This window comes from Chionomys nivalis, chromosome 4 (genome assembly GCF_950005125.1).
Source record: "Chionomys nivalis chromosome 4, mChiNiv1.1, whole genome shotgun sequence".
Lineage (NCBI taxonomy): Eukaryota > Metazoa > Chordata > Mammalia > Rodentia > Cricetidae > Chionomys > Chionomys nivalis.
This window is the reverse complement of record NC_080089.1, coordinates 57,095,302-57,108,132: the sequence shown is the minus strand read 5'-3', so window position 1 is coordinate 57,108,132 and position 12,831 is coordinate 57,095,302. Positions and strand designations below refer to the sequence as shown.

Below are 12,831 nucleotides of genomic sequence, written 5' to 3'. Positions count from 1 at the left end.
ACTTTAAGGGAGTCTTGTTCTGAACACGGAGGTGTGTCTCTGTAATCCGAGCACTAGGGAAGCTAAGGTAGGAGAATCACAAGTTCAAGAGTAGCCTGGGCTGCATAGCGATAGGCTATCCTGGACAATGGACTCTGTCTCAAGATGACAAAAAGCAAGAAGACGAACAGTAAATTGGATGATTTGTAAAGTCTGCCACTACATGACTGTTACCAAGCTTGCAAACACAAAAACCTGAGTCCTCCCTACCCTCCTCTTAACGTTTATCAGGCTATGGGTCACATGCGGCCATGACAATTGTCCTTACAAAACTACATGACCCACGATCCCAATAACATTGGAATCATTTCCAACAAATTTAAAGCAGCCTTTTTTTTTTAAGCAGAAAAATGAGCACTTATGATGAAAAGCTGTCACACTCCCTGAGGGAGCAACCGCTGCCCTATCAGTCACACACTAGCTGATAAAGCCAGGCTAGGGGGTGCTGTTTTGCATCACTAATGGCCTCGAGCCTGCAATGACGTCAGCCAGGAATAACTGTGGCATGAGCTTCACAAAGAAAGGCAGTCATGCTAGAACAAAGGGAAGGGCCTTCCAAGTGTGCTTAAAACCATCCCCTTTGTTTGCTGCTACCCCATATTCCTGCGCAGGAAGGGAGTCTGGATTGCCAGGGCATTGGAGATGTTCAGATCCTGTCCTTGGCAGCTGCCCTGACCTAAGCTCAAGCCTCAGACCCCCCCAGCCAGCTCCTCTGCTGAAGTGGCATAGGCTCACAGTTAGCATCACAGAGTGAGCCTGAGGCTCAGTGTAGGTAGAAGAGACAGAAGGGGGAGTTTTCTGGAGGCTTCCTCTGGGAATAAGCGTCCTCGCATCTCTAGAAGAACTTCTAGAAACCCAGCATTTCCTCCCAGACAAAGCTGGATTGGCGCTTCACGATGTGTGGCAACTTATTCAGAATGTTAGTGACTTTAAAAAAACAAATGTTGGTTATCAGCTGTGTCTTCTATCCGTGGCCAACCAGGAGCAGCCTAGAGTGTACGCCTCTAACCCTGAGCTCTTCATGATGGCGCCTCTGTCACCCCAGGCTTAGCTGGAGCTTCAGGGCCAGCATTTGAACCTTTCTCCAGGACTTCTCAGACTGTGGGCAGCAGTCACTGGCTTTCCCTAGCTGTGGACCTTGGGCCTCATTCTCACCTCTAGGGCAGCTGTGTGTCCTTCCCAACATGGTAGCCATTTCCCAGCCAGACAAAAGGTAAGGAGAGAGAGAGAGAGAGAGAGAGAGAGAGAGAGAGAGAGAGAGAGAGAGAGAGAGGAGAGAGAGCCGAAGGCTACTCTGAGGTAACAGTCCATCACTCCTACTCTGTTGTGTTTGTAGCAACTCACCAAGCCAGGTCTACACTGAAACAGAGGGTTATGGGATCCACCTTTGAAAAAAAATGTCGAAGAACGTGCTGATGTATTTAACCCATACAGAAGGAGTCTGAAGCCCCTAGAAACTTTCTCCTTCCTTTCCAAGATTCTAGCTTTTAAAAATTTCCCCTTTTGTCCATAACAAAATAGAAGAAATGATTACAACCACCGAGGCGTTAACTGACATAACATGCACACACAATTTATATGGGAAAACAGGTGTGTTTATAACAAAAAAAAAAAAGTCAAATTAAAGTAGGCGTCATAGGAAACATTTCAAAAATGAACATATGTGACAATGGGTGTCCCTGTTTGTGGCAGGGTTGAAGGGAAGAGGTCACGGATGGGCAGGCATACCACAAGGTATGGGGTTCACAGCAACAGTTAAAAAATGTTCCCAAATGTGTCACAATTTTGGTCCCTAGAGGTTACTGGGGGGGTTACAAGATTTATGCTAACCAAAGCTGACCCCCCCACCCTGAGTTGGCTCTCTACCACAGTTCTTGCCTTTTTCTGAGAAATATCAAGAAGAAACAGACACTGTGCAGTTACTGTCTCCAGGGGAAACCTGTGGCGACTGAACTACTGCCCTTATTGCTGGTACTATGACACTCTCCAAGTTCACTTTTGTTGCTGTTAGGTCTTAGTTTGGTTTGTTTTGAGGTACTTTTTATTGCTTTTTGTTTTGTTTTGAGACAGGAACTCACTGTAGCCCTAGCTGGCCTGGAATTTCCTATGTAACCCAGGCTGGCCTTGAACTCACAATAAGCCACCACACCAGCAAGGCAGGTTTACCATGGTTGATGAGAGGACCACTTAAGATTCCTTTCTCTCAGAAAGTGGGATGTATACTTGAACGCATTGGCACAGGAGACCACTTCCTAAATAGAACCTCAATAGCACAGACACTGAGAGAAACAAATAATAAATGGGACCTCCTGAATCTGAGACGCTTCTGTAATCAAAGGACAAGGTCAACAAGACAAAACAGCAGCCTACAGAATGGGAAAAGATTTTCACCAACCCCACATTGGACAGAGGACTGGTCTCCAAAACATACAAAGAACTCAAGAAACTTGACATCAAAAAAGCAAATAATCCAATAAAAAATGGGGTACAAACCTAAACAGAGAACTTTCAACAGACGAATCTCAAATGGCTGAACGACTCTTAATGAAATGTTCAACATCCTTAGCCATCAGAAAAATGCAAATCAAAACAACTCTAAGATTTCATCTTATACCTATCATAATGGCTAAGATCAAGAACACTGATGACAACTTATGCTGGAGAGGTTGTGAGGTAAAGGGAACACTCCTGCATTGCTGGTGGGAGTGCAAACTGGTACAGCCCCTTTGGATATCAGTATGGCGATTTCTTAGAAAATTAGGAAACAGCCTTCCTCAGGACCCAGTAATACCACTTTTGGGAGTATAGCAAAAGAATGCTCAATCATACCACAAGGACATGTACTCAGCTATGTTCATAGCAGTATTGTTTGTCATAGCCAGAACCTGGAAACAATCTAGATGCCCCTCAATTGAAGAATGGATAAAGAAAATATGGTACATTCACACAATGGAGTACTACACAGCAGAAAAAATAATGACATCTTAAAATTTGCAGGCAAATGAATGGATCTAGAAAAATACCTTGAGTGAGGCCACCCAGACCCAGAAAGCCAAATATAATATGTACTCACTCATAAGTGATTTTTAGACTTAAACAAAGAAAAGCCAGTCCATAACCCCAGAGAACCTAGAAACAAAGAGGACCATAAGAGAGACATACATGGATCTACATGGGAAGAAGAAAAAGGCAAGATATCCTGAGTAAATTAGGAGCATGGGGGGTCATGGGGAAGAGTAGAAGGGGAGAGAGGAGGAAGGGATGGGAACAGAGAAAAATGTATAGCTCAATAAAAACAAATAAAAAAACTAAGAAAAAAAACAGCAAAAAAAATATTCCTTGCTCTCATGGGCAGATGGGGGAAGAATGCCTGCCAGGTAAGCTGAAGTCAAGCCCATGCTCTGTTCTATGTGGGCTCCAACGGGTAGGAATCTTTGGGAAGCAGTGGCACTTCACTCTCAGGAAGAACCTGTCCAACTTAGACCAAGTTCTAGCTCTCCTTGCACCTCTTCAAGTTAGCAAGTCCTTAAAGACTCTTGAACAGCAAATTTCCAGAAGACTGCATTCAGGAATTGTATTTCAGATCTCTGAGTTTGAGACTAGTCTGGTCTACACAGTGGAGTTCTGTGGTAGCTAGGGCTACATAGTAAGATCTGCCTCAAAAAAATTAAAATTAAAATTTTTTTTAAAAAAGTGGTAACCTTGGTTTCTGTATACATGAAGCCAGTTTTTCAGTCAGGCTGTGGAAGCAGAAAGTAGAAGCAGCTTCCAGTAGCTACAGACCATTACCTTGATTCTAGTCAAAGTGTCAACAATTGTCCAAAGTCACTGTTCGCTGCACAAAAGAGCGAAGTTCATCAGTTTAGTGTGAACTTTCCTTTTAAAGGAAGCTGCAGGAAGTAAAAATACAATCAACCTTGGGCGGCTGAGAATTAAAAACATTCATAATCGCCACGGAGTGACTCATTTAAGGGCAACAGCTGATCATGCCCCCACCTACACGTGACAGACACTAAGACGCTACATCCAAAGCCTGACTTGGCAAGTATCACTCTCCAGTAACACCAGCAAAGAGGAGGAGCAAAGGACTATTTCTGCAATGTTCTGGTGTCCAGCTAGCAGAGTACAGACTGTTCCCAGGGCCAATGTGCACTCCAGACAGAAGGAAGTGAATGCATTATTCATTCCTCTTTGCTTTTTGCTTGAGAGGAATGTTTATCTAATGTTTGGTCGTTCCAATATACTTTGAAATGATCCTACATTGGTTTAGTCCACAAAGCATTGGCACGAAAGCTACAATCAGGTGAAAGAGAATCATCTTGTGGACTTGCTGTCCCAGCCAAGCAACTGCACAAGAGAAAGGGCCTTGATTATCAAGTGCATTTCAGGCCCTTCTTCCTTCAGCAGAAAGAGGTGTTTCCACCAGCCCAAAGCCCTGCTTTGATTTTTACAAGATTGATGCAAATGTCATGAAAACTTTGTGGTCCTTTAGTGGTCCATTTACTGGAGCTAAAAATTCTAGGCGCCAGGATGGGAACAAGATCGCCAGCCAGACACAAAGGTACAACAAAACAGAAATCACCTACTAGCACAGATGGTCGCAGTTAGTAGTGAGGAACAACAGGAACCACACCCACGATGGCCTGGAAACCGGGCTCTTTCTAAGGCAGAACTGCACTGACCATTAGCATCCCCTCTTCCATCGGCTGCTCGTCCAGACCTGCAGGGTCTGCAGCCAGCAGGTTGCTGCTGCTATCGTTCCCTGCACCCAGGAGCAGCCTCAAGGAGTTAGAAGTCACCCTTCACAGATGCTAGCAACCTGAGCACCAACCCCAGAGCCTTAATAGCCATTCTATAGCTCCAAAGAACCAATTTCTAGATAGATAGATATAAAGAAAGACACCAGCGCCTTAATGCCCATGTGAACTAAGCAATCTCTAGGCCAGGTCTTCTTTGAAACTTCACTGTTGTATGGCACATCTTGCTTAGAGGTCCAGGTTGCTTAATTTCTGATATTTGAATCTCATCCGGAGCCTGGTAGGAATGAAGGTGGCAGTCTTGAAACTCATGTGACACCAGTCATCCATGAATTTTACAGGAGTCTCTTCCCTCCCGGGGGATATCCAGGACACTACAATCAGCTCAGGAGGCACAAGGAGACGTTGAGCTCTCATTTATTTGAGGAGGACACCTGAGGAGGACACTCAACTAATAGGAAACTCACAGACATATGTAGCATGTTCCAAGACAGAATACTCAAACACCAGGATTTTCTACATCAAAGCCAGTCTCTCCCTCAGAAACCCATTGTCTAGGCTGAGATCAGGCCTCAATGGCTCTTTCGCCTTGCAGGCTTTTAACCTACTGTTCAGACAGCGAGACACCAGTGTGCAGTAAGAAAGGGCAAAACATTCATGAGATAACAGAACCACCACCTGCCACTTATGGGGTCTTCGGCAAATGTTTCTTCATATTTATGGAAAAATTAACACACACACACACCAATAGGATCATTAAGAAAGCAGTTTTATTGGCTGGATAAGATTTGGATAGATAAAAACGATGCAAATTACAGGCTTTAAGAAGATAGGAATATATTCTCTTACATAAAAGAAGTCCAAAGATAGACTACCTAGAGCTGGTGAGGGGTCCTCCCCAAACCCTAGGCTCCATCCTGCTTGTCCATGTGAGCACTTGTCTGCACCCCCACGGCCATTTCACAGTCCACAATGCTGCCAGAATCCTCACCACGTTATTGACCAGAGGAAATGGTAAAGAAGCCAGCCTGGGCTACAAAATGAGACCTGTTGAAAGAAAGACAGGTGGGGGAGAAGGGAAGAAAAGAGAGAGAGGACAGGATAGGGAAGGGGACAGAGAGGAAGAATAGGAAAGGAGGAAGACAAAGAAGGCAAGGGGGACCGTGCCCACACAGCTAGCTCACTTTAGCAGCCTACCCTGAAGCTCCACACAGGCCACCTATCTCACTGGTCACAATTTAACCAGGTGACATCACCCAGCTACACCAAGCCTAGCAAGAGTAGTGTTTTGGTGCTAGTATGCCAGCTGGGCTACCTGGCCTCGGTAAGTTAGGCCCCACTGGGAAAGAATGGAAGCAAAGAATATATGCTTGAGCTTATGCTATGTCATTCAGAGTGGCATTCTGACAACCATTCTCTCTTGTGAAGCACCACTTCGATGGCAAAGACTCCAAAACCACAAAAGTGAGCCCCAAGTTACCTCCCTCCCTGGAGGGGGCAATTCTAATTGCCAGTGAATAGGCATGGTTGGGTCAGTCATGGGCCCTTCCAGAACTTTCTGGGATTGTTTTTGAGGCAGGCTCCCGAGCCCAAGGTTAGCCTTGAACTTGTGTAGCAGAGGATGACCAGCTCCTGACCCTCTCGTTTTCACCACCCAACAATCAAGATTCAGGCACACTGGTTTACTGAGTGCTGGGGATGGAAGCCAAGGCTGTGTGCATGGCAGGCAAGCACTCTCCCGAGTTCTATTCCCCGTGCCCCTTCCAGAAATTTCTTAAGTTCTTACTTGGTGCGGGTGCGGGGAAGAGGGAAGTCCATGGTGAAAATGAAGCCAGAGATGGAAGAATGGAGAGGGGACCCATACAAAGCTCCACTGGTCACTATCAGGACCCTCGTTCTTGTGCCATGGCTCCAGAGATCCAGGTGCACCCCTGACTTTCTGATAAATCTCTTATCTGTGTCCTCAGCTCCACCTAGGTTTCTTTCATGATTCCAGCTACCTTTCCCTTTCCACCAGGGACGAGCTCCTATGTTTATAACACTTTATATAATCATGTTGGGATTCTTTGTGGAGCCAATGGCAGAAATCCAGCTGAAACTAGATAAAACAAAAATGAATACATAAATAAAGAGTCATGGAAATAAATTTGAAAAGTTCAAGGGCAGAAGTTAGCACACCAAAGGAAGCTGCTGGCTTGAATGTTCAGCTTGTATTGCTGCCTCCTATTCTTTCTTCCTTGTTGCCCACCTTCTCCTGTAGTAAACCACACATAGCCAGAAAGAAACACAGGGATCTCTCCCAACCCCAAGGTCCTGGAAACTCCTCTAACAAAGACATAGAAGGACCACCCTCTCCGGTGCCCATGATCTCACTGAGAAACTGATTGACCAGTTTGAGTCACATGCACAGCCCTTGCCCAATCACAGTGGATAGGGTTCTGGCACCTAACAGGCAAGGCCTGCAAGCCCAGGCCAGGTAGCACCTTGGGGTTGATTTGGCCTCAAGAGCCCTATAAGAGAAGCTGAGCGGTGGTGGAGCATGCCTTTATCCCAGCACTCGGGAGGCAGAAGCAGGTGGATCTCTGGGAGTTCGAGGCCAGCCTGGTCTACAAGAGCTAGTTCCGGGACGGGCACCAAAACTACAGAGAAACTCTGTCTCGAAAAAAAAAAAGAAAAGAAAAGAGAAGAGAGCATCCCTTCAGCACATAGAGGTGCTGAGCCAACTGGAGACATAATTGCACGATTTTGTTTTATGAAACAAACAAGGGGTTTGGGGCCAGATGGACTTGGGTTCAAATCTTAGTTCAACCACTGAGTAATTGTGTGGATTCAGGAAAGTCACTTGAGCCATGTGTAGACAGAAGTTTCTGTCCTACCTGGTCCTGCAGCCATTCAGTCCCAAAGAAACACACAGAGGCTTATATTAATTATAAACTGTGTGGTCTCTTAGCTCAGGCTTATTATTAACTAGCTCTTACAATAAATTAACCCATAATTCTTATCTATGTTTAGCCACATGGCTTGGTACCTTTTCTCAATGAGGCATTCTTATCTTGTTTCCTCTACTTCTGACTGGTGACTGACTCCCTGCCTTTCCTCTTCCCAGAATTCTCCTAGTCTGGTTCCCCTGCCTATACTTCCTGCCTGGACACTGGCCAATCAGTGTTTTATTAAACCAATACAAGTGACAAATCTTTACAGCATACAAGAGTATTATCCCACAGCAGCCATGTGAGAATTATGTTTTCATCTCCAAAATGGATATAATCACACCTGTCTGTTGAGGTTGTGGCAAGGATTTCTGGGGACAATGAAGTGTTTGGAAAGGTCGCATATTCTCAAGATAGCACATGTAACCTCACTAATCTAAAGATCACCCATTGTGGCTAAGTTTGATGTTTAGACCCTCTGTAAATGAAAGTCAAGTACCTCAGGGCTAGAGAGGTGGTTCAGTGGTTTAGAGAACATCCTGCTTTTACAGAGAGCCAGAGTCTGTTCCGAGCACTGATAACTGCCTGTAACTCCTGCTCCAGGGGACCAACACCCTCTTCTGGACACCCACACTCACGTGCCCATAACCCACCCACACACATAATCATAATTAAAGATAAAATAAATCTTAGGGTGCCTCTTTCCCCGTTTGCTTCCATGGGACCAGCTCCAGGCGTTCCACTAAGTCACACATCAGCTCCCCTCACATGCACCCCACCTGGCAACCCTCCTTTAGCAGAACAAGTTATTGAAGAAGTGAACCCAGAAATGTACGACAAGAAACAAGCCCTGGAAAAGAGCATGGCTTTACTAATCCTAAGTCACAGTGTGTGTGACTGCTAAACCCTTTATATTGTTATTGCCACTCAGTGTGTGTGTGTGTGTGTGTGCGTGTGTGTGTGCGCGCGTGTGTGCGTGCGCGCGCTGTCTGTGTGTACACATGCATGCAGGTGTGTTTGCCCATTCAGGCACATATATATGGAGACCAGAGACTGACGACCAGAGGCTGACAACCTGATGTATTCTTCAAATGCATCTCCAGGTTTGGTTTTGTTGTTTGTTTTGAGACAGGGTCTCTCAATGAACCTGCAACTCAGTTTTGGCTAGACTTGCCAGCAAGTCCCTGGGGGTCTTCACTCCCACACTTGGGCTATAGCTGCTATCACACCTGCCCTTTTCCTTTTTATGTGAGGTCGTGTCCAGGCTGAGCAAGCTCCCTACACTCAGCTACATCTCCAGCCCTTGAACCTATTTTTTAATGGATCCTGATCTATTCCTCTGTCCAGAAAAAGCAAAAGGAAAGAAGATATAAAATACAGTTGACAGAAACTTTGGGATGAGTGAGGACTTGGAGGTTAAGGCAGGGGGAGATATGACCTAGAAACTACCAACTGAGTCAAACACAGAGACTGAAAAAGTCAATGGACTTTATTTGGAGTCTTAGCAATGGCGGTTTAGGAAATGTGAGCTCAAATATCTGAATCACCGATCCAAAGAAGATAGGGAAGGCAGGAGATGTTGATTTCTTACAAAGTCATTGCGAGACTCTTTGAGGGAGCAACTTCTGCTGGAGTTGAGAACAAGTGTGTTATGGGCACAACATGGCAACCTAAAGATAAAGAACAGAATGTAGGCCCTTAGTGAAAACATCCACAGAGTAAGGATTAATAACCCTTTGATGTGTCCCTAAGACATCTGCAGGCAAAGGGTGGCCAGCTTCACACACTCACACACACATACACACACATAGAGCAAGAGCCGGGATGTGACCATTGCCTCCCAGTACCAGCAAAGTTTTCACCCAGTGAAATTTTCACCCAGAGCATGTTCCCAGCAAGTGACACTTCAAAGGCCAAGCCCCAGCCCCACCCACTGCAGCAGCCTTTGAGAACATACCCACCTGAATTTCCCGTGGGCTGACCTGCAGTCTAAGCACTGATCTTCAGTCACTGGCCCTGCTCAGCACCTCCTTGCTCCCCAGCAAGGTGAACGGTCACAGCAGCACACTGCTGCCAGGATGCAGGGAGGACACCATCTCTGTACCCAGTCCCTGATGGCCCACCTGTCTCCTTCACAGATACTGATAGCTCAGCATCCCTGAAAGCCTGGGCTTTTGAACTCTAGACCACTTCTCTCCCCATCAAGGCATGTGCTAAATAAAATACTAAACTTTGCTCCAAAGTTGTTGTTTTTCTAAGGATAATTATAATTTTTCTCTTGAAACCATTCAGCTAGAAGCAGCTGCTTTGTAATTGAGACTTCACAAAGAGAAGCCTAGCCCACACATCCTTTCAAATGTAATGAAACTTTTATGGATACTAAATTTAAGAATTAATGAGGTTGATAAAATGTTACAGTTGGATATTTTATTAGGAATTTATTGGTTTTCATTTGGGCAGAATTCTTATTTTAGGGCCAAGCATTTTTTCTAACTATCATGCTCATGTGGGCCTCTGAGGATGCCCAGTACTGAGCTCCTTAGTGAGCAGACCCGGAGCCCTATGTACACACACATACTGTACTCTTACACACACTACATACACTACATATACACACACACTGCACACACACACTGCACACACACACACTGCACACACATACACGCACTACATACACACTAAACACATGCATACATACACATACAACATATACACACTGTGCCCTTACACACCCCACACACATACCAGACTCACACATATACATACACCACACACATGCACACAAACCACATACATCACACAAACTACACACACACACACACACACACCATACACACCATGCCCTTACATACATACACACTTATGCCTCAGCGGTACCTTGGTGGCAGAGGATTTGGTAAGTCAAAACAGGGACCCAGAGGCCGGGCGGTACTGGACCCCTTGAGCTGGAATTGCAAACAATCATGAGCCACCCAGGTGGGTGCTGGAACCAATGCAGGTCCTCTGAAGAGCAATGAGCACTCTTAACTAATAAGCCCCCCGCCCCCATCCCCCGACAGAGTACATCTTTACTGCAACCAGTGGCTAAAGCTGCAAAGGGCACAGAGCCCCAAACAAATGGTTCTCAGGACCAGCATGGCTGTTTCTTTCCTCCCGGAGAGTGGGTCCTAGCCACACGCTCTGGGTTCCTAGTGGAAGAGAAGTTGCTGGTGCTTTTTCTGTGACTGAGGCTCTACCTGCCAAGCAGGCGGCACTGGTGTGAGTTGACAGGAGAGGCATCTGCATGGCTCGAGGACAGTGCCCTGAAGGGGGACTTTGAAAGGCAGACACTGAACACAAGGGCACAGTACCCAGCCTCCCTTCAGATCCAGATGGAAGGATGGAGTGAGTCAACCTTCAGCCATATCTATGACATGGACTGAGGCAGAGAAAAAACGTTGCTCCTGTCTTCTTAGATATCCAGGGAGCCATAGGCAGCCAGAGGCCGAAAGCCTTCACTTTAACGATGATCTGATGAAATGCAATTTCTCGCCACTGGGTGGAGCCAATGTCCACAATAACAGAGTTGAGCAGCGATGCTCGGGAAATAGTACTAAGGAACAGCGGACTATTTCAGAGTTCTTTAGGAAGACCAGATAAGGGCATAGGACATAAAACTCCGACCCAAAGAACCCAAAGAGAGAGAGAGAGAGAGAGAGAGAGAGAGAGAGAGAGAGAGAGAGAGAGAGAGAGAGAGAGAGAGAGAGAGAGAGAGAGAGAGAGAGAGAGAGAGAGAGAGAGAGAGAGAGAGAGAGAGAGAGGAGAGGAGAGAGAACTGTGTGTGTGTTATGTATGTATATTTCTATATATCCTAAATAGTCTTCTATGTCTAGTCCCACAGTAAAAAATACGTGGACTCAAAGCTGATCCTAGCAGTCCCAAACCCTCACCAGATGTCTGATGCCCTGAAAGACGGTCAACAGGAGTTGGATAGGGATGCCTGCGGCAGCTGCTCCCAGTTCCAGCTCCTGCAGCTGGAGAGAACGCGCATGAAGTCAAGTGTCACCTCCAGGAGGGCGATCCTAAAACCGGAGGTTGGGGTACCCGCTAGACTTCAAAGTATACATTTGCACAGGCCCTCCGGAGGCCATCGTCTTCAGTCCTGCCCGGAGCGGAACCGGACGGTACTCAGCGGAGCTTAAGGCTTTGCGTAGCAGACTCTGCTGAGCGAAGCCCCGCACAGGCAGGTGAAGGGGGCGGAGCTCGGACCCTAGAGGCTTCCTCATTGGATGTAGGGGTTGCTGGGGTTCTGACGGGTTGGGGGATGGGGGTTAGCTGAGAAGAAGGGGGTAGAACCTGAATGAACTGAGAGATGTGGGTTTTGAAAGGACTGCCGAGGGGGGGGGGGGCGGGGGCGGAGGTGCAGAAAACTGGTGCAGGTGCGGCGGAATCTTTGTTGGTGTCTAGAGTGGCCATTAACCATGCTGTCCTCAGGCACACGAGCACATGGCCCCAGATTTGCTCAGAAAGAACCAAGCTTCCCCCATCTTTTGTGGTGGTTCTTTCTCTTCTCACCTGGTTGTAGAGAGTTCATTATGGATCCAGAGTTACTCACTGAGTCCCTGCCGTGTACAGGTTCGGAACCAGGTGCCAGAGGGAAAAGCCGTGTCGTGGATGAGTGTGTCTCTAAAGCGCCTTACTCCTTTACCCCAGGGAATATGGAAATCAAGCTGGAAGTGCACTGGAAGCTTCCTTCATACTGACTGGCCTTTGTTGGGCCAGAAAGAGCTACACAGGCTGGTAAGGGAGAATTGTCATTGTTAGTCTTACTCGCTGTGGACCCTGCCTGCGACGGTACCAACCAATCAGGCAAGGTGAGGCCACTGGGCAGGAGTAACTTGTCTGCCAGGCGCCCAGCACGGGGGGGGGGGGGGGGGGGGAGGGGGGGAGGCACATGTGGTCCTGTAAACCCCATCAGAAGTCAGTGGCTGGGGAGGGCATAGTGAAGAAGTTACAGCTATTGTTTGGCTAAGTGAACATGATGTGTCTGCCAACGTTGCCTTCCAAACAGCTACGTTTATGCCCCTAGAATGCTGCTGCTAACAGCTTTGGTCAGAGAAACATAT

The 12,831-nt window shown here is 46.7% G+C and overlaps 1 pseudogene; it reads right to left on the bottom strand.

Annotated features, from left to right (window-relative positions):
- Window positions 1-4,216: 4,216 nt before the first annotated feature.
- LOC130873520 (ADP-ribosylation factor-like protein 6-interacting protein 1) lies at window positions 4,217-12,299 on the bottom strand (annotated as a pseudogene).
- Between the last annotated feature and the right edge of the window lie 532 nt (window positions 12,300-12,831).